Source organism: Oenanthe melanoleuca, chromosome 1 (assembly GCF_029582105.1).
Source record: "Oenanthe melanoleuca isolate GR-GAL-2019-014 chromosome 1, OMel1.0, whole genome shotgun sequence".
In the NCBI taxonomy this organism is placed as follows: domain Eukaryota; kingdom Metazoa; phylum Chordata; class Aves; order Passeriformes; family Muscicapidae; genus Oenanthe; species Oenanthe melanoleuca.
The window spans coordinates 23,768,568-23,788,151 of record NC_079333.1 but is presented as its reverse complement, the minus strand read 5'-3'; the positions used below and the strand labels follow the sequence as shown (position 1 = coordinate 23,788,151).

At 47.8% G+C, this 19,584-nt stretch overlaps 1 protein-coding gene across 2 annotated transcripts in view; it reads right to left on the bottom strand.

The window, feature by feature from the left end:
* Nucleotides 1-15,399, bottom strand: part of LOC130248774 (galactosylgalactosylxylosylprotein 3-beta-glucuronosyltransferase 1-like) — a 28,127-nt gene extending 12,728 nt beyond the window's left edge. The window contains exon 1 of one of the 2 annotated variants that reach the window (XM_056482795.1): nt 15,242-15,399. The gene's annotated coding sequence lies outside the window, so the exon portion shown is untranslated. The remainder of the gene's footprint in view (nt 1-15,241) is intronic. The other variant, XM_056482786.1, reaches the window with a different exon arrangement.
* Between the last annotated feature and the right edge of the window lie 4,185 nt (nt 15,400-19,584).

Here is a 19,584-nt window from a genome sequence, read left to right as displayed (position 1 = left end):
GTTCTCCATTAAAAAATAAACTAACACACAGCACAAAGCTGAGTATGATAGGGATACAATGTTTCTCATACTACTCTGGCTTCACACTGCTTTGTCAGACTTCTCAGCTTCAGGGATGCAACACCATTCAGTCTCCATTTAAGCTCCTGTGCTGATGCAGGGGGCATTATTCTGAAAAGATTCAGGAGAAGACGGTGAGAGAAGCATACAGGCGAAAAAGATGGATTCACCAGAATAATGCTGAAGAGAGGCAAGATCTATCTGGCTGAGGGTCAGACCATCACATGTGACCGATCCCTTCATCTGTTGTTGACTAATTAACAACAGAGTACAAATTGTTACAGGCAGGACAACCCAGATGTTGAGAGAGGCATAAAGATTCCAAGGCAGCAAAATGACCCAGGCAGTGACTTTCTCTCTGAGCTGCAGAGTGTTTGAAAGGATATGCTAGGTGAATGGGAGAAAGGTGAAAGTTAGGGAAAGACTCAGCTGACTGGGGATTATAAGGCTGACACGTTCCAGTGCCTCTGGATTTTTCAACAGCCCTGTTGAGAAACTGCTCAATTTACATCCTTTTTGATAACTCACAAATGGTTAGGATCACATGGGCTTTGGTAGTTCTCCTCTGAGGTTTTGGTTCTGTCTTCTGTCTGCCTGATCCAGAATGAGAACCACACCTTTCAAAAAGTGTGCTCTGCAAGGAAGGTGATTTTCCAGCCTCTGGTTCAGGGCAGCTGGCCTGTCTGAGCCAGGCTTACAAGACTGAATGCTGGACCAACTCCAGCCCTGGGACTGTATGACTCTAGTCAGAGACACAGGCTCTAAAGATCCTTACCTTCCCAGAGGGACAAATTTCACAGTTCAAACTGTCCCTTGGGAACATCCCACCATCCAGTGTAACGATTTTCTAGGCAAGCACCCAAAGCAAACTACTCTCAGGTAACAGAGCCAGAAGTTTCAAGAAACGCTCCCTAATCTTGGTTTGAGCCATGTTTGCAAGCCTAGCATCCTATGTGTGACCTGGGAGGAGACAGGTGTGGAGAGGAGACAGGGATGTGAGGAGCAGGGCTGGAGCAGATCTGCAGGTAGCTGAGATGACTCTTAATTTCACACACCAAAGCTGTCAGCAGGGTTTTTGGTTTGTTTTGCCTGCATTTTGCTTCCTCTCTCCACCAGCCCCTAGCCACCTTGAGGAAGTCTATGCAGATTTCATGAGTTCCCTAACTCCTGGTGTGGGAGATGTGATGCTGAAGGCAGACCAGGGAGCTTTCAATTATGGATGAGAGCGACCTCTCTTTAAACAAGAAATGCATAATTCATGACCTCGCTGGTATTTGTGGTGAACAGCACCGGCTCAGCTTCTGCCTTGCTGAAATGCACAGGAAGCCACTGTCCCCTCTCCCTCCATTCCCTTGGGCCCATCAGAGCCTTAAGCCAAAGCTACAATAGTGCTAAAAATTGAGATAGGCTGAGATGCTGCAGCGCTTCCCCATACCAGGCAGCTGCCTTCCTGTTTGAGATGTGCACGGTAAAGTGGGAGGATGGATTCAAGGAACCACAGAAGTGGGTGGAATGGGTTATTGCTCTGGGATAAGCATGGGTAATTACTGTGTAAACACAGCCAAAACAGGGCATTTCTCAGTATCAAGACTCCTCCGACCCCCAGACAGGTCTTCAGGAATGGCATCATGGCATTGCTGTAGAACAGAAAGGGTAGGCTAGATCTAAAGGACAGTGCCTGAGGGTTCACATCCAGATGTATTTCTTGTGGGGGTGGGAAAGAGAAGGGAAAAGGCAGATTTGGTTTTCTGCTCAGAAAGTAGTGATTTCTCCCCTAAACTCTGCTGCAAGTGGATGACTGAAAAACAAAGGGGGAAATAAAAAAGAAGTAGTTTTTCTAGGAAGGGTAATGTTAATCCTAAAATCATAGACTGTTTTGGATTGCAAGGGACCTTCAAGATCCTCTATTCCAAGCCCCCTGCTGTGGGCAGGGACACCTTTCACTAGACCAGGTTTCTCAAAGCCCCATCCAACCTGGCCGTGAACACTTCCAGGGACAGGCTACAACTCTGGGCAACCTGGGTCAGCACCTCTCCACCCTCAAAGTGAAGAACATCTTCCTAATATTTAACGTAAGCCTACCCTCTTCCAGTTCGAACCCACTCCCCCTTATCCTTTCACTACATGCCTTTGTAAAGAGTCCTTCTTCAGCTCTCTTGTAGCCCCTTTTACGTATTTAAAGGTGCTCTGAGGTCTGCCCAGAACCTTCTCTTCTCCAGGCTGAACAGCCCCAACTCTTTCAGCCTGTCTTCACAGAAGAGGTGGATGGTATAGGGAAGAGAAAGGCTCTGATCCCACGACTGGGATCTTGACCTCCCAGTAGCCCAGGAATAGTGGGAGACTGCGGTTCTGTCACAAGGTGTAAGACTGCCCTTCTTCTGGGGGTTTTAATAATTTCTCTGCTGCAGACCTGGAGAAGGGCTGCAGGCAAATGACACCTGCATTGTGAATGAGGTGATCACTGCCCTACTGCTCATGGGGAGAGAGGGCAAAGGAAAATTAACTGAGTCCCCTGGAGAGAAAAAACCCAAGGAACTACAAATAATAAAACAATACAGGGAAGGATGGCCAGGTCCTTCCCCACAGCAGGAAGAGCAGAACTACCAGCAGCTGTGTAGTTTCAAGGCTCAGCCTCATCAGTACTCTGTCCCTTGGTGTGCAGGCTCCTATGGGGACAACTTCCCCAGGAAGTGAGTCACTCCCAATGAAACAGCTGCCCTTCCCAAGCCCCTCTGCCTTTTCCTCAGATGCAAAGAAAGGCTTCATCCTCTCCTGCCAGCTCTGATCCCTTCACCATATGAGAGCACAGTTACTTCAGCCCAGAAACCAGGCTTAACCCTCAGGAATACACCATGCACAACCCTCATCCCTCCACTGCCCACATGAAGCCAAGTGGAGCTTTCCTCAAAGCTTGGTCCATAAACAGCTTGACACAGTTCCTTTCCGAAGAGCATCCTTGTCCTAGACATGTGGCTTGTGTGGGGTCATGGACTGGAGGAGGGGGATGCTTTATACAGGGATTTATTCCAAGTTTAAAAAAAAAAAAAAAACCAAAAAAACAAAACAAAAACAAACAAACAAACAAAAAAAACCAAAACAAAACAAAAAAACAAAAACAAAAAAAAACCAAAAACCAAAACCACAAAAAACTCCCAAAAAACAACAGAAAACAAAAAAGAAACTTTGATGGAGCTAATTAAATCTGCTGGCGAGGTCCCATGGGAGACAATATTTAGCCACAGCATGTGGCTCAGCCTGCTATCCCCAGGTAGATCAAGGGTATCCAGGCACTATCTGGACTATCAGCAGGAATGGAGATAACCCAGTTTGAATATAGACTAGAACTTGAACTTGGCTGCAAAGCCCGTCCTTGCAGGGAGCCTTGTAGAACCTGAAAAAGGAGTTCTAAGCCAGGCTATTTTTAATCAGCCCAGACCCAAATGTCCTTCACAATTGATCCACATAACCTGTCACTGCATTCCTGCCCCCTGAGCATAGGTGAGGGGGGGGCTGTACCTCAGAGGGACACAGCCCTCTGCCCCATCACAATTTCCCTGCACTGCAGAGCCATAATCCAGGGGTGCCAGAAATACCCAGAGAAAGTCTAACAGCTCAGGCCTGAAGAGAAGCAAGGGGTACCAGTTGTCCCCAGAGAAAGCTAGCTCTCTCCTGAAAGACCTCTAAGATTGGAGTTATCCTCTCTTGAAAGGGAACTCAGGGGCTTATTCAGATGTCAGCTTCTCTTCCCTGCTGCTGAGCTCTGGCAGAATTGAGGTCCTTTTTAGATGCTGATGACTATTACAGAATAATAATTCCAAATGTATCAGCATGAATCAGCCCAATATCTGCATTAGCCAACAAAAAGAATTTTTTTTTTTTTTTTTTTTTCCAAGGCGGCAAAATAATTCTAAGGAAGCAAAAACAATAGTGGATTGTTCCAAAGTTTCTGTATATCTCATTCAGAGCTTTCCCTACCGAGTTAACAGCTGATGTCTGTTCAGCAGGAGTAGGAACTGTCATTTTACAGCTTTTTTTACAAAAGCAGAAAGGAAAAACCCATAGTATTTCCTTCTAGAGCATTTTTAAAGATGGAGAGGAATTACTTTTTCAGAGAAAAAGGCATTTGGCATTATTTGATGGATAATTACATTTCACAGGTGCTTGTTATGGGGGAAAAAATAAAATTGATCACAAGCTCCTTGTGAAGATATGGGACCCAAAGGCCAATGCTGTTCCTCTGGTAGCAGCCAGGATACAGAGACAGGCTTTGATCTCAGCTATGTGTCAATATGACATCAAATGCAGACCTCCAGAGGAACATGCTATCACTAATGCACACTCTTGATTGATTTAGACAGCTTGTTTTCCTCCTGCTTTCAAAGGCGATGTTGAAATGCTCTTCCCAGCTGGACTTCCCCATTATTCCTAGGGAGAGCAAAAGAAAGCAAACGAAAAACTGCTCTGGCTGAAATCAGAGTGCAAATGAGTGGGGCAGAAGTTATGTTATTTAAAACACCAGTGTAGTTTTATATGTAGCTATATATGTAGCGATATATGTCTACTGTCTTCCCAAAATCTGTGGAAATACTGGCATTTTAATGGTTACATGTGTGTGCTGGCCCCCTGAAGAATCAGAGCCCTGACCGGTTATTGTATGGAAAGAACTGTGGGCAGAGAATGAGTGAGTGTAAAGGCAAGAACCCGCCTGAGTTTTTATTTGGGAATGCTGGCTAAATTATGCTATCAGTAAAAGTATTGTGCAAACAGCAACTTTGTGTGTTCTTGTGGGTGGCTGCTACATATAGATTAATACAGAGAGGAAACTGGACAGCACTGATGCCACATAGCTGCCTGAGATTAGAGAGAAGAGAAATACCACTTTGGTGTCTTTGACAGACATTTTTCTGTTGCAGCTCTCTGAGCTGTGTGAAATACGCTTGATTCATAACTGGCTGAGATGGTCCAAAATGCTAATTCTGATTTCTTCCTCCAAATAAATCATCAGCACTCATTATACTTGCCACTTGCTGTGCAGCATCCAAGTATCATGTGGACGCTTTTAAAAACAAATGAAGAATGGATAAATTAGCACCTAGAGAATTGTCTTCTGCCATAGATATATGTTATGGTCTGCTTGAATGCCACAGCTGATCTGCATAGCTTGGCCTTGATTTAAAGAAACACTAGAATGAAAATTAGAATCAGCAGACAGTGTTTATTTTTCTTCCTTCTGCATGTGAAATAAAAAGGGAAGAAGAGAGCAAAAGAAAGAAGGGGCAGGAAGCTGATTGTCAGTGTCTTGCTAGGACTGTCCTGCTGTCCTTACCTGTCCTGACTCTGGAGTAGAGGCAGGCTACATTTAAAATATGTGCCAAGGTGTTTGAGATCAAAAGACCCATATGCAATTCCCATCTTCTGGGAGGGCCAGGGGAGCAATATCTAACGTGGGCACTAGCAGCAGCTACTAGTACATATCCTCATCATGATCAGAATAAGCTTTATTTTGTAGAAAAAGTAAGTAGTGGATGCATTTGGGTGAACAGATGGAGCTGAGGAGTAACAAAAGTCACATGCCCCTTTCTACCAACAATCCAAACCTACCAGAAAAAAAATGTGAGTTTTGGTTTCTGTTTTTCCATGTCTTGCACAGTTAAAATGGAAGAGTCTGTTGGGAAGGCAGGGAAGGCTGTGAGAGAATTGAGGGCAGATGAGCTCACAGCGTGAAAAACAAACTGCTCTCTCTCTTAGAGTGCATGGGGCTTGCCATAGGGCTTGCTTGTATAGGGATTGCTCTCTACCATGCTCCTTAATTGCACATGAAAGCAGCCTGGTCTGAAAGTGTCTTCGCACGTAATGTTTATAAACCTTCCCTTGGGAGAGAGGTCAGCCTGTGCTATATTGTACTCATGGGCTTCTCTGCGAAATTGTGTGCTTCAGGGTGCCCTAGGCCTAGATGCAAAAGGGGGTTGATACTACCCCCAGGCTGGTGAGTTGCCTGCTCTTTTTCCTGAGATGCATGTCTTAGGTTGCAGTACAAGATGTGATCGAAAGTATGTATTCTATCACCATCTGTTGAAACCAGGTGGGGCAGTGATCCTTATCTCCATGGGAGATATTCTCTGCTAATGGGCCATCTGTTAAAACCAGGTGGGGCAGTCATCTATCTTTTCCACAAACCATCCTTCCTCCAGGAAGATATTGTCTGTTAATGGCCCATTGAGTCCCACTGTATGACTGATAAAATTACATCATCCCATTGGGAGATGCTCCACCCAGGGGGAGGAGTGAAGTCTTTCCTATCTATATAAAAACTGAAGTTTGGAACACGAAAGCAGCCTTTTTCCACTGGATTCCAGATTAAAACCGAACCTTTGCACATCATCTCTGGACCTTTGGAGGAAAACTGCACAATTCTACAGGACCACTGCTTCAACTAAACCACATCTGTCACTCCAGGAGGATTGCAGCCACCATTTAATGGGACTACTACCAACACCCTGACTGACAGGGTGTCAGGTTGTATTCTGACTTTGTCAGTGTTTTGGGTTTGTTCTTTGTAATACTGCATTTTAATTTTCCTAATAAAGAACTGATATTCCAATTCCCATATCTTTGCCTGAGAGCCCCTTAATTTCAAAATTATCATAATTTGAAGGGAGGGGGATTTACATTCTCCATTTCAAAAAGAGGCTCCTGTCATGTCTTTCAAATAAAGACATGAGAGTATCGTCTTTGCACAAATACAATCACAATAACCCTGGGAGATGTGTCTCCCCAGCTCTTACACTTCTGTACTCAGGGCATGCTGGGCAGTGCTGTCCTTCCTACCTTACCTCTACATTCATGGGCTGCCAGTTGGCCTTGAACAGAAAAACTGATGAACAGATACTTTTGAGTGGAGAGGGAAGATGAACTAGGCTTTTTTTGAACTCTTCTCTGCAGTTTGAGAGCCCTTGGAGCTTCAAAGGCAGACCAGGTTGGCCTGGAAGATCAAGGCAGACAAAAGAGTGGTTTCTTGTTAAAACCATAAATGGGCTGCTGCTGTAAATCTGAGAGATGGATATGAATCTCTCCTGATTCTGAGGATGAATCTGGCTCCCTCCTTGTGCTCAGAAAAGGGAAGTTCTCTCTGGTTATGAGGACGTTTGTGGATGTCAACAAGCCAGGTTAGGCATTTCTAGCTTCACACATGCACATGTGAACTATCTCCACCCATTACCAGCTCCACAAAAAATACCCCTGAAGGGTCAGCAACAGCGTCTCGGCAGAGGATACATCCAAAAACTGCTTGGGAAGTAAAAAGGAAGAAACTGGATTTTTGCTTCTGCTGCTGTAACTAATTTCTAGGCCTTTTAAGTTTGTTCTGGTGCTCAGGTTAGCACCCATGTTTGGTTTAGGAAAGAAATATTTGATATCAGATTTTATCAGTCTGGCAAGTGCACTGCAGAAGAGAGTATACAAGAGCATAAATCTTGCAGAAAAAAATTCCAGTTAAAATTGGATAACATGTAGGTTTGAGGAAAATAGGAAACAATATGAAAGTTGCTAATCAGAATGGGAAGAACACTAGGATTCCTGGAGGGGTTACAGAGAAGCCTGTGGGGTGCTACTGTTCAAGAGGTGCTGGTATCCCATGCTAGTGGGCAGACATGAGTTAAAGCAGAGCAGGGACTGGATTGGAGAGACCACCTGTTCACAAAACAGAAATGTGAGAGGTTGTGGGAGTAGGATGGAGGAAGTGATTCCAAGGGCAAAAAGAAAACAAAAATATGCTGGGGGAACAGTGTTTGCCGTGCTGAGATCTGCCACTTAATAACACCTGACAAAATGTAAATTATTTCTCTTTCCTAAAGATCTGCCAGGGGATGCCTCAGTCATCTGGGGTCAATGATTAACACTCCTACCTCCTTTCTTATTGCTCCATGGAGACAAGGAGCTGGCACATATGTCTGAAGGAGAAGAAATACTTGCTGTGGACTGTGGAGCACCAGGATCTCCCAGCTTGCCTCTTATTGCCTAGCCCAAGCCCTGAGATACAGCTCAGCTGGACTTGTGTTTGACTTCAGCAGACACTGGTTGTGGGCTTTGTAGAGGTGCACAGAGATAATCAAGATTTGGTTTCTGTTTGCTTGCTAATTTCAGCCCCTGCTGTGAGATTTGGATGATTCTGAGGATTCTGTATTAGCCTTAATGATTGAAAAATTATTTCAATGCTTAGTGAAGAAGATGCATGATCCATCATTGGAGCGGCTTAGCAACAGGACTAATTAAGACACATATTAGTACAGAAAGATATCCTTGCCCCAGCGCCCTCTTGGAATGGCTATCCACTCATCTAAACAAGATAAAGGTCTTTGCTGGACTCTTCTGAGGCCCGAGGATAAAGCAGTCAACTGTGAAACAAGATTTCTTGGTTCTTTTTCTGGCTTCAACTATGTGTCAGTATGTGGATCTGGGCAAATCACTTCACCTGCTCAGTGCCTCAGTTCCCCCATAGGTAAGATAAGCACAACAATGGATAAGCACTCTGGGGAAATGCCTTTGAAGTGCCTAAGCTCATTAGAGAAAAAAAACAAACAGTGCAATGAATAAAACTCTCTTAGCCCCTTGCTGGTAGTTTGCACTAACCACACAGTTCATTTTGCCCTCCTGAAGCCCCACATACAGTTAGCTAATTACGGGGGAGAAAAAAAGATCTTCCCCTAGCTCATTACCACCTGGTGGTAGCCAAGCACAGATGTTAAAACTTATCATTTGGCTCAAAAGAATTAATTTTAGGCAAAGCATTTCTGGTTATCCTTCAAGGAAGGAAAGAGTCTGCCATTTCTGGGGCAGGACCTAATTTTGCTCGAAGGAACACTGTTAAATACCACGTCTGAGAGGGGAATAGTAATACTTTGTGTTTTATTCCCACAGTCATTCACTGAATCTCTCAGGCAGCATCATCCTTAGGAGGAAAAACAGAAGTAGAGTAGAGAAAGCAGGTGTAAAAGCAAACATTTCAGTCTACAGTGAAAAAGCTGAGGCATTCCTGATTCTTTGACTTTCATGCAGGACATTGAACTTCATACCTGGATGCAGAAGCCTTGGTCACACCTTAGTGGGGGCTAAGGGTAAAGGAAACATAAAGGAAAGGAAGACAAAGGAAGAAAAATAGATGTAGGTGAGAAACTAAGGTGTGACTGAAAGTGATTCCTGAGGAAGAGAAAGGGAACAGAAGAAATGAGGTTAATGGGAATGTGAAAGTCAGAGAAAGGAGGAGGAGGAGGAGGAATGAACAAGAGTGAGGGAGCAGGAGACCAAGTGGGACAGCAAGCAGGAGGCACAGTCAAATCATGAGTGCTCTCTGAAGAGATTGCCTATTTTGTTTCTGCCTTATTTTTGTGTATGATCTTGCCTTAAAATTGCAGGAATGTGGCAGCACAGCACTGGCGCTCTGATTTATTAATTCCATCCCATCCCACAAGCCCATAAAACAAAGGCATCTGTGTTTGCTAAAGAGAAAACCATGAAGGGCCTCATTCACATCAGAGGTGGAGAGAGAAGCTGGCAGATACAGGAAAGCCATCGTCTCCTCCTTCCTTTTCACCTTTGTGTGGATCTGGGCTGGGGGAAGAGCCTCGGGAGAGAAGGATCCAGGGGATGAGGTATCAGCAGAAAATTAAGATCACCCTGGCATTTGGTACTGAAGAAAGTGTAGGGGAGACACAATGAGCACAATAGCTGAAACAGCGAGGAAAGCACCCCAGCATAGCAGAGAAGACAAGATCCCTTGCTGCCACCCAGGCTCACCCAGCACTGGTCTCCAAAGTGGCACTTTGTGCAGTATTACCCCAACGAAAATCAGTCCCATCGCTGTGATCACAGGGCTTTCATGAAGCCTAACATTGTTGTCTAACCCATAGCTATGGATATAACCATAAAAATAAGTGAAATCTGCCAGTCATAGGAGAAATACCCCTTTACAACTGTTTTTAGCTTTCAGAAAGAGGGAGGGTCAGGACAAGATGAATGTTAACTATCCTACTTCAACAATCAGGGCATAAAGGGGGAGAGGAGCTAGCAACCTCTACTCCTGCCAGGCAAGGATCAACTGTGCTGTTTCTACCAAGAAGCATTGGGAAATTTTTGTTTGGAGCAGAGGACCCTTCCCTTAAGGACAGTGTCTTTGGAAGCCAGACTGCCCTGCAACACCGCAGTCGAGCATCACCTTAGAGGAGGTAGGGTCTGCAAGTTACTGCTGCCTGCCTGGTCCTTGGCTTTTCCTCCAAGTTCTCCCACACAAGGATTTCCAAGGAGCAATCCTGCTTTGCTTAGCAAATCACAGTTCCCATGTGTCCTGTACTCCCACACAGAGACCCACCATGAACTTACAGAACAAGACAACACTGTTGCTCTAAAATCTTTTAGCCAGAGCTGAGATTGCCTAACTACTAACCTGTTCAGCTCCAAGTAATCCCAGCACTTTGCTTGGCTAGAGGTTAGTTGTACTGGGAATAAATGCCCTTGCTCTCACTGACAAGGGGTAACATCCAAAGAAAACCATTTCCTTTTGCAATGCAGCATTATTCATAGATCAGCACCACATAAAGTTGCCAGGATGCTCCTAGTTTGCTAAAATCTGCAACACGGTCAGGGGAAGTGGCAGCATAAGCACCACTGGACCAGCTCAAATTTCAGCAGAAGTTAACCTGAACCCAATCCAGCTGACAAAACCCAAACCTACAAGAGCTAATTTTCAGCACATAGCCTGGAAAACAGGTTTTTTTGCTTCTGCCTGGAAATTAAAATATGCCCCAGTGATCTTCACTTGAACATGTCTGTGTCCTTTTGTCCTTTGTCTTGCATTGATCAGTGTTGTGGGTTTTGGAAGGCATAAAAAAAAACCTATACTAGAGGATGTGAGAGGTTCAACCCTGAAGATTTAGATCTATTTCAAGTGGACTGCCCTGTCCAGGGATGAGCAACCTACTATCACAATCACAATTTCTCCTCTTCCTGAATGCTACACTCAGCACCAGCAGCATCTTGTAGCACAGAGTTCCTTATGTCACTGCGCACAGCATGGAAAATACTTACTTTTATAATCAAATTGCTACCTTTCATGTTTTCCTGAATGCAGTCCAGTTCCTCTACTAAGAAAAGACCTGTAGAGAAACATTCATTCTCCCTCTTCTGTGTTGCTGATTGCTTTGTTTCTCACTCCAATGTTCCTCCTCATGTGTCTTCTTGAGCTAACCCCATTTTAGGGAATCTCTCTATGTGCACCAGGCATTAGTGGGATTACCTGATCAGAGTAGGGTTGAACGGCAAACAAAATCTGAAGGTCCCTGTGCTGGAGTTGTGGATCGCAGTTCTGTGTTTCAGACCTGGGAAGCTGTGTCTCATGAGGAAACCTAGCTCACGTTTCATAAATCTCAGGAATTTGCAGAGTGCAATATTTTCATCTCAGGCAGAAAGATGATCAGACAGCCCCCCACACTGCATGGTGGAGGGAGCCAACAAGACAGCTGAACACTTGTGAGCATTAGCAAAGTAGATAAATTCGAGTTTTACAGAAAGGCCTTCAGGAGCACTAATGTTACATGAGAGCAAGCTAGAAGAGACTTCAAGCTCTTAATTATTAGCCCATGCAGATTAAGATTAAAGGACCAAGTTTTTATAAGTGTGCTGACCATGGGTTGAGGTGAGGTTTGGAGACATACCCCAACTGGAGGAATTAGTGGGGTCTGACCAGCGCCCCTTTCAAAGAACTGTCCTTAGGCAGTCATGTGTGCACCAAAGACGAGGGTGCTGACAGCCACAGGTCTCATCCATGACCTGTGTTTACTAGTCTTTTGTGGTACTGTAGATTTTACATTGCAGTCCTGTTAGGCTGAGCTGCTTCTCAGCAAGTGCTTCCCAGAGCAGCAGGGGCCGCTCGCCTGTGAGACAGATGATCTGGGGCTGTCTCAGCTCTGACGCGATGAACTGCTGTGTCTCCCTTGTAAAGAGGGAGTAGTCATCCTGACAAACAGCTCTGTATGTGGGCAGGGAGTGCTCTTAATCACACATGCACAGTACTTGGAGATCTCAGGATGGGAAGCAGTGCAGAAAAGCGTAATGCTTATTATTAGGCAGGCCAGGAGCAAAAGGGCAGAGTGATTTTAGACTCCTCCAGGGCCCTGGAGGTGTGTGGGACCCAGATTCCAGTCTGGCTTATTACCTCCTTCTTTTATTAGGAACAGTTAGATACAAGGAGGAAGGGACAGATATCATCTTTCCTGTGTACATCCTGCAGAATAATTGCGGAGCTTTCTCAGAGCAATTTTGCATGCTCAGTAAAATCTTTCAAGCTATCAAATATCTCATCCCTTGTAGGCATACATATGAAGGCTTGCAGCACATCTTTATTGATGTCCTAAATATTGTGAACAGGAAAGACCATCAAAAGTGCTCAAGAAGAGGAAGAAGAGGCCTTGAAAGTAGTTCCAGGAGGTGAATGGAATTGTGGGGTGGCTTCTTATGACTGGAACAGGAACATTGCTTCCTGAGGCACTGGAGGAAAGCAGAAGGTGACTGTGCCTGTAGCACCATCACTCCGGGAGAGAGGTGCAGCCGAGGCTGGAGTTATGAAGGAACTGAGAAACACAGGGATGTGTAGAGCACTGTCACTGGCAGGTGATTACTGTGGTGAAGAGGGGAGGAAAGCCATCCAGGGGTACTGCTGGAGTGTAATCCAGCTGTAGCCTGGCCCAGGCTCCTGCCAGCAAACTGCCTGCTAGGTATGACATTGGTCTCAGACACTAAGGACATCTCCTGGCCTGCTGCTGAAGCAGAAGAAAGTTCCCTGCCAAAAAGCATCTTTACCAGTGCAAGAAGAAAGGATGCTGGATACACAGAAGACACAGCCTTGAGCTGTCCAGTGCAACCCTGGACACTCTGCAGGGAAGATGCCATTAGAGAACACAGGCACTAGGCACCAAAATATTCCCAAACCACGGAAAGAATATGAATTTAAGGGCTGTACATTGTGGAAGTGTTTTCTCTCTTGAGTACACTTAGCTGCTGTATAGCTCTGTACAGCTCCCTAGGCAACAGTCTTCCCAGATGACACTGTAACAAAGCCCAAAGGCGCAGGAGCTTCCCTCATTAAAACAAACCCTTGTTGTGGGAGCAAGTGTCCTCAGCCCAACTGTTTTGCTTTCTATCCTGTGGCTGTTAAAGTGTCTTGCAAGCCAGGCTGAAGCCCTTTGTTTTAAAGGTGGCTGCATCTCAGCTGTGCTATGTCAGCTGGTTGAATTTCTTTGGGATTGCCAGGTTGCCTAGATGATTTTGCTAATATTATAATTATTATTACTACTACTATTATTGTTGCTACACTGAAAATGCCAAAGAGATTTTACTTGGTCTCACCAGATTCCTGAAACATCTGATACGATGTGTTAGCTGCACATCTACTTCTGTATTCTTAACTGCTCTGTGGAGCCTTAACTCAATGCAGACTGAAGTGCCCTGAAAGCAACACCAAAGTCACTCCTGGAAGCTGGGGGAGAGAGGGCAGGAATCAGAGTCACTGAGCTCCTGGCCTCACACCAGGCATGTGCCCAGCTACTGGCACTCACGCTTGGTCTGTATCCCAGGTGTGTCTGCCAACAGATAGATTCCAGGAAACCATGCAGCAGGCACCAACCAGAGGTGATGAAGCCCCCACACCCCATTCCAGGGCATGGAGAAAAGGGGATTGGCAGCATGCATGGCTGCAAACAGATGTGACACAGGCTTTCACACACAGCTCTGCCAGTGGCTTTCTCCGGCCCTGTAAACCTCTCCATTGCCTGAGACTGAGGTCCCCATAATCTCCTACTGAGGAATCACATTTTGGAATAATGATGGCCTCCCTTCTGTGAGGTTCCTGTCCTGCTGTCTCTGCACCTGTATCCCATCTTGTGGAACTGCTATATGGCCACTGTTCCTAGTCATGTCTGAGGCTAGCGAGGTCAATGCCTTGCACTTCTGCTAGCTGTCCAGAGGTACAAGGTTTGAACCTCCCCACCATTTTTTCTCTTTTGGCACCTGATGAGATTTAAGCCCAAGCAGAAGTGGGTGATCAGACTCATGTGTTAAACTGCTATACCTTGCTACACTCTCTGCATATGTGCTTTGCACAAGGAGGCCTCCTCTGGGTCTGAAAAATAAGCTGAAAGCACCTGCAGGGGCTGCATTGCTCACTCTCCCCCACTCATTTGCTGAGCTATGTGGACTTCCAAGTTATCAGATGGGTATTTATAGCTTGTCATTATTGCTCTGCTGTGGTGATGCTTGGTGCTGCCCTGCTGATTCCAACACCCCTTCTCTCCAGCTGCACAGAAATCACCCCTGAGAAGGTTTCCCTAAGGAGTTACTGAGGAACTCGCTGCTTCTCTCCAGGTTTGCAGCATCGTGAGGGGTTTCTCTCTGTCAGGCATTAGCTGCTGAGCCTCTCCCTCTCCCTGGCCTGAGGGTGGATGGGTGAGTGGCTGGAGTGGGAAGCCAAAAAAGTACTTTCCAACTCACCTAGCAAGATCCACCCCAAACTGCTCCAGAAAACCAGCAAGTGCATCCCTTGGTAGATGCCCATGTGCAAGGCAGGGGTAGAAACAGGCAGAACCCTTCCCCAGACCTCCTGCTCTTGCCCTCTCCCACCTCTCTAGAGCCCTCATTGGGATACGCACTTGGGGTTGGTTCCCAGCGAAGCTACCTGTGCCTGCACTCAAACCCTCTTGTCGCCCTTCTGTAATTTGGCTTCTCTGGTATTTGTCACCAAGAGGCGAAATAAAACCTCCTCGGGAGCAGCAGCGTGCCCGGGACCCGCGTTTGGGTACCCTAGCTCGGAGATCCCGGTGGCGAGATTCCCGGGTGGACACACACCAGGAATGGGGGCATTTCCCCACAGCTGGAAAATTCCAGCCCAGGAGTGGGATGTCGCTCTCCTGGAACGTGTCCTGACCAAGGTATGGGGGGATGCAAGGACAGGGGCTCCCCGTCAAGCGCGGAACCCGTTCGGGCGCTGAGCAGGGATGAAGTTCGTGGATACAGCTGCCGGTCGCGGGGCAGGGCACCCTTCTAGCGCCAAGCGCCGGGGACCGCAAGGTCACCGCTGTATCCCCGGCGCGCTCCCACCCCCAAAGCCCCGGTGCCCGAGCGCTGGGTCTCCGCTTACCTGGCGAGATGGGCCGGTCACGGCGGAGAAGCCGGGGCGCCGGGCGCGGGGCGGCAGTGCGGCGGGGGCTGCCGGGGGAGCATCGCCCGCCGCTGGGCGGAGGCGTGTCCTCCCTGCGCCCTGGCAACGGCGCCGGGACCAGGACCGAGACCGGCACCGGGACTGGCCCGTCGGCGCTGCCGGCGGATAGCGGCGCCCGCCTTCAGACGGTGCCGGCGATGCGGCTACGCGCGGCTCGGAGCCGATTTAAGGCCACCCCGTGCAGGGGGTGGGGGGAGCGCCGAGAGCCGCCCGCAGCGGCTCCTGCGCGCCGCGCATCCCGCAGGACCACCTTAAGGGGGGAAGGGGCGAGCGCGGAGCCAGCGAGGGGGGAATGAGCGGCAAGGAGGCGACCCGAGCCGGGAAAAGGGGGAAAGGCGAGTGGGGCCAGGCACAGCAACGGGCACCTTCGAAGGAGGAGGGCTCTCTGCCCCGAGCCAGCTGCTGCTCATCCCGCCCAAGGCGAGGGGCAGGATTTTTTTATCCGGTCCTGAGGGTCTCTGTTTGCCGCTGACCGGTGCTGGAGTGATTTCCTACTCCGGCTTCTTCACGAAAGATATACCTGCCATGGTTGCAGCCCGTGCGGGTTGGCTGTCTATAAGGCACCCTAGAAGTCACAGCCAGAACCTAGCAGCCACAGCGCTTCTGGGATTTGGACCCTCCCGCTGCTGCTTGATGCGCGCATCGCCACTGCGTGCCTCAGTTTCCCTGAGGTGGGATCATGGTGATGTTGGTGCAACCACTTCTCACTGCAACAGCCGCTAGGCCATTCCGTGCTCTGGCCGCATGAACAGCCACAGCCAATGCTTTGTCTGGCGGCCTCTGCCTTGGAGCAGGTTAAGTGGGAGCAAACGACTGGCTCGCTTCATTTTTCCCCTGTCTGCCTCCCTTAGGAGCTGTCTCTCAGCCATAACCGAGAGCCATCTCGGTTCAACCATGCTGCTTGAAGAGGGGTGTGAGAAGCAGCTCTTCCTTCAGCCTCACAGCTGGGGCTGGATGCACAGAGGGCAGAAGTGAGAGCTGTCACACCTCAGCCCTGCTGTAGACTTCTTGCACTGGGCTGCACAGCACACATCTATCCCTCCCTTACCCTTCTGAGGGTTGTGACTGCCATATTCCAGGAGTTTCTCCTGAAGAGGTTTCAGCAAAACAGTTCTCAGCAAACCATGCGGCACAGAAGGTAGCACAGTCCCAGGCTCAGGTGGAGACTTGTTGATCATGTTTGGCTTCAGGTAACAAACCTCCTGCCATGGGATGCAGTAAGCAGGGCAAAATAGTATGAGATCCTTGGCTGGCAAGTCTTCTTGGAAAACAAGAGAAGTCTGTCTTCTCAGGATAGCTGGCAGGTCTTGGCCACGTTTCTTTCTGGACCAGGCATTTTTGAAAACACCTTGGAAAGAAAGACATCAAGTGATATTTTACAGCTGAAATGACATTTACAAAGTGGAACACAGAGGCGAACCCAACACAGGCAAAGCAGCAGGCCAGTGCCAGTGTCTTTGCTCACCCTCTTCTCCCTTTACCAAGGGGACATTCTGAGCAGTTGTGTTCAGTGCCCAGAATGACTATGGCCATGCTCACCACTACTGTGCTTATGGCTGTGCAGACCCACTGGCTGTGTCCTTCTGCACTTCTCCCCCAGCTGAGCAGGGCACGAAGTGCTACTCTACACCAAGTGTATTTAGGGCTGCTCTTTTTCTGCCCTGGCATCCTAGGCTGCCCTTAATGGTAGAAGCCAGCCCTCCATCCTTAGTGTTAGAGGCACAAAGTCCCCAAGTTGCACGGTCAGCCCAGAAGGGTTCTGTATGCTTGTGGATGAAAGCCAGCTCGTGGGTGTCAGGAAATGGTGAGGTGCTTCCCCACAGATGGCTCAGCAGAAGCCTGAATTCTTCTTGCACTACTGGCAGAAGCATTATCCAGCTCCAAGAATGAGTTAGCTGGGTTGTTCCAGCTCTGCAGCACCCTGATTTTAAGAAAATCTGCACCAAAGGAATTTATTGCCTAGACCTGCAAGTCATTGAATCTTTCAGAATTCCCTGGGATAAGGCAGACTTTTTCCTCCTGTGGCTGGGGGAAGAACTTGGGGAGGAGTTAATTGACTGAGTATTAACCACAGTCATCTTGGGTGGTTTGCTCTTGGGAGCTGCAGGCAATCCTTGGGTGAACACTGTAACCCTGGGACCTCTCTAGGAGAGGCTGGTTAAGGACTTTGACTCCTGGTTTCTCTCTGGAGTGGAAAAGCATGAGGATGGGGTCAGATCCAAGCCTGCTGGAAACTCTGGAAGCTCGAACTGCTCAGGCTTTTCTTACTCATGCTGAAAGCTCTCTTTTTTATGTCCACAACCTTTGGCATGGCTGTTTCACTGCTACACACAGAGCCACAGTTTAGTCAGTCTGTCCTGTAGTTGGACTTGGAGCGCTGAGAGTCAGTAGTGCTTCCCCTCCTGCCACAGTCAGACTGGCTCCTGGCAAAAGCTGCACACTTGCGCAATGAGACTCAGTTCTGGTGCAAGTGGGTCTGTGCAGAGATATATTTCTTGGATAGAGCATCCACAGCAGATTTATTGGAGGGGACAGTGGAATATCCAGTGTGCCACAGTCTTCTTTATCCCTCCTGATGGCAGTGGCTGGAGCAGTCCTAGCCACATGACAGTGGAGGTGCTGACCTAGTAAGACCTTCCTTCTTCCACTACCACCACAGCTCTCCTCTCACATATGCAGCAATCTGCCCCTCTCTCTGCCCATACTGCCTCCACTGAAAGTACAACATGATGTGAAACTCCATGAAACCTCCATCCTGAGGTTGCTACTAAGCTAAGCTCCTTCCCAAGTGATAACTGCTTCAAGATCCTAGGAGAGATGCTGTTGGATAGGGTAGCTTACAGTTGTAATCTGTGTGCAATTTATTCCTGCAATTTGCTTCTCTTGCTTTTTCATTGCCATGCCCTAAGGGACCTGATGCTGTGTCAGCCTTGAGGCAGACCCACAGACCACATCCCTGGATCTTGCAGCAGTAAGTCACAGGGGAGGAAACACTGTGGAAAGTGTTCGCTGACTCGTGCTGCAGAGGAGGAAGCTGTGCCGCAGTGTTGTGAGCCTCCCAAGGTCTTACTCCATCTGGGCTGAGTGGCTGCAGCTGCTCCCCACTCTCCTGACTCACCCCTCCTATTGCAGCTCTTAGAAGCAATGCACGGTACAGTATGGGTCTGAGGCAACTTATAGGATTGGGGGAGCGAGTTGTTCATACTTCTCACCCTTCCTTTTGAGAGGGTATTTGTCTACAGGGCAGCAGGGGCCTTGCTGGTGTCCTCTGCTGTAGGAATGTGTGTGGTGCTATGCTGTTGGGACCATCTGTTCCCAGCTCTGCTGAGAACTTGCCTCTTCAGTGCCTTCAAGGCAGGGGAGAAGCAAAGAGAGCCATTGCTGATTCCCAGCTGGCATGGTGTATTTCACAAACAAAAGGTGAGGAAGACCTGGCAGGAGCCCTGGAGAAAGGCACACAGGGGATGTGGATTTGGAAAGGAGACCTGCTGAAAAGGTCAGTCAAGAGTCATGCCTGCACCTGACATATTCTGTGAAGCATTGCTAGGTAGAGGCATCACACAGTCTCTGTAAATACAAATCTCAAAACACTGCACATACATACTAAAGTGATGTGTGAACTGGGAAGGTGGCACCCTTTCTGCTGAGAGGGAGAATAAGTCCTGGAGAAGACAAATTATTCCCTCAAAGTCACTTCTGAAATCCATATATAGGGGATGCAATGAGACACCAAAGGTCTTGCCTTCCAAGCCCCTCCCCGGTCAGGCTACATACAGCCTGATGGTATTTTCAGAGAGCTTGCTGAACTATCTTCTGCCTAGTCCACACCTCTGCCCCAGGACAGACTCCCTCCCAACTCCTTTTCTTCCCAACTTTCTGGATGTGGTTAAAGGGTAATGGCAGGGGATGAGGATGGGTGTTAGATGCCTCTCTTCCAAGGTCCAAAGCTGCAGCAGGGATTCTCTCTCTCCTCATTGCATATCTGACTGAGAATATGTGTGGCAGAACAAGCAGTCCTTGATCTAAAATCTGCCATCCTTTGAAGAACCTGTGCTTCAGCAAAGCAGCCAACAGTTGCTGCCTGAAGAAGGCTGAAAAGCCACTCTGCAAAGCTCTGCAGTTTCATTTCTCTCCCCCTTGAAGCACCAGAGCTGTACACTAATCAAGCCATTTCTGCTACAAGCTTGGGAGGAAAGAAAGAGAGATTGTTAGTGTTAATGCTATTTTTAAATACTTTGCAGACTCCTGAATAGGATGATGAT